This window comes from Echinops telfairi, unplaced genomic scaffold, assembly GCF_000313985.2.
Source record: "Echinops telfairi isolate 266 unplaced genomic scaffold, ASM31398v2 ScPeMD7_2291;HRSCAF=2852, whole genome shotgun sequence".
NCBI classification, from domain to species: Eukaryota; Metazoa; Chordata; class Mammalia; order Afrosoricida; family Tenrecidae; genus Echinops; species Echinops telfairi.
This window is the reverse complement of record NW_022106189.1, coordinates 24,459,169-24,461,066: the sequence shown is the minus strand read 5'-3', so window position 1 is coordinate 24,461,066 and position 1,898 is coordinate 24,459,169. Positions and strand designations below refer to the sequence as shown.

The 1,898-nt window shown below is 39.2% G+C and overlaps 1 non-coding gene and 1 pseudogene across 1 annotated transcript; one reads left to right on the top strand and one right to left on the bottom strand.

Annotated features, from left to right (window-relative positions):
• Positions 1-316: 316 nt before the first annotated feature.
• On the top strand, positions 317-450 carry LOC115870816. Its single transcript, XR_004046941.1, has one exon. It is a non-coding gene; the product is annotated as a small nucleolar RNA SNORA13 (small nucleolar RNA).
• Positions 451-1,341: 891 nt separating this feature from the next.
• On the bottom strand, positions 1,342-1,690 carry LOC101643714 (annotated as a pseudogene).
• Between the last annotated feature and the right edge of the window lie 208 nt (positions 1,691-1,898).

The window sequence follows — 1,898 nt, the reverse complement described above, 5'->3', positions numbered from 1 at the left end:
GAAAATGGGGGAGAAGGTTGAAAAATTCTCTGGGAGGCAGTCTGTGTGGACACAGCCTGAGGCTCCTATACTCTGTCTCTGCTGCGCAGGCTGGAGCTTGCATGTAATTACAGACACGTTTCACTGAGTTTTACCTTGGACCTGTTCCCTGGGAAATTCTATTCCCGTGATAATTCTGGATTTCTGGAGTGAATGTATGGTAATTCTTACTTGCTTTTACTAGTACTAAAAGGGTTTCAGTTTTTAACATTTATTATCTAAGTAAAATAGTTTGTCTTTCATGACAGGAAATGGTTTAGGTCAAGTCAGCGTTTCAGACCTTTGTGTTGCCCGTTCATTTCAGAAACTCGTGAGTGGGGTGTCAACAAAAGGCAGATGTTCACCTCTCTGTGGGTGGTTTCTGCCCTTGAATTTGGTGTCTTTGGTACAAGAACTGCTTACGTAACAGTTGATACCTTTTGTATCATTTGTTCACAAAGCTGAATATTAGTCACAGAAAGTAAATGTACGGTTTCATCGTACATAAGTAAATACATAAAGTGAATGTCTTTCATCACACATAAGGTAGAAAATACACAGGGAGTTGCGTTAGGCTAGGTTACCTTGAGAAACAAACCTGTGACATGGTCATCACAAAGGCAGTTTGGGTATTCTTGAGAGACACAAACCCTGTTCCTCTTCGATGTTAGAGCACAGGGAACAAAAAAAGTGTGAACTGGCAAGACCAGGAGATGGGGTAGATGGGGCAGGGTGAGTCCTTGCTGTCCTCAAGAAATGAGCAAGCATGTTGTCACTTGTGTTGGCAAAATACATTATTTGGTGCACATTTTCTGGTTTCTGCCTCACCAATGCATTTTTCCATTTTCTTAAAACTTCTTAATATGCTCTTGTGATCATTCCAAGTCCTTTGAGGAAACTCGATCAAGATTATTTTTTTGGAATCCCAAAAACAGAGTTTCCATAGCCATCTAACCTGACCATTAATCCTTCAATTTAACTGATCTAGTGGATCCCCTTGGAAAGCACTGCTGAGAGAGGATATTTCTTTTTTGTTTGCTTGTGTGTAAAGACACCCTAACAAGGTTAACACAAATGTGTTACTGCGAGAACTTCTAAGAACCCATCCATTTACTGCAGAGGCATGTTTCAATACATTTTTAAATACATTTGTGTACATATGAGCTGAAACCCTATTAGCATTACGTTTTAAATTTTTATTTTTTATATATATTTTAGAAGTGTTACTTTAGTTTCTTTAAAAAAAGCTTTGAAGAGGTTTATTATAAGAAGTCAGGCTCATATATAAGCTAATAGGTACTGAAAATTCATTATCCATTTACTTCATTGTTTAGCTTGGCCTTCTAGTATGTCATTAGCTTTGTTGATTTGGACTGCTATATAAAGATATCCTCTCTCATCTGGGTAATTTAAGAGCATAGTTCGTCAATGAGAATATCTTATATTTCCTTTATTGGCAGTAGGACTTACACCCAGAATTATTGCTGCCTCCTGTTTTGTCATTTTGGGTTCAAACCCACCTCGGAAATAGGCACCACCGAAGGCAGATTTGGCAGACTTTGATAATGTGTTTTCCTTGAGGCTCCACATGCTTCATGGCTTGCAAAACATAATGTCCTGCAAATCCCACTGCAGCAATGGCCAGTCCAACTGCTACCACTGTACTGGCCATGGCCCTGGGTCGGTTGCCCTGACTCTACCGGGAGCCAGGTTCATTCCAGCCCAGGGGCCAAGACCACCCACCCCATGCCTTTACCAGAAAGCCTAGTAGAACTACTTTTTGATTTACTTTCTTATATAAAAATTTATTCAGAAATATAATTTTAAAGAGAAAATAGAAATCTCCCACAATCAGATCCCACTGATTATGTAAAATGAAT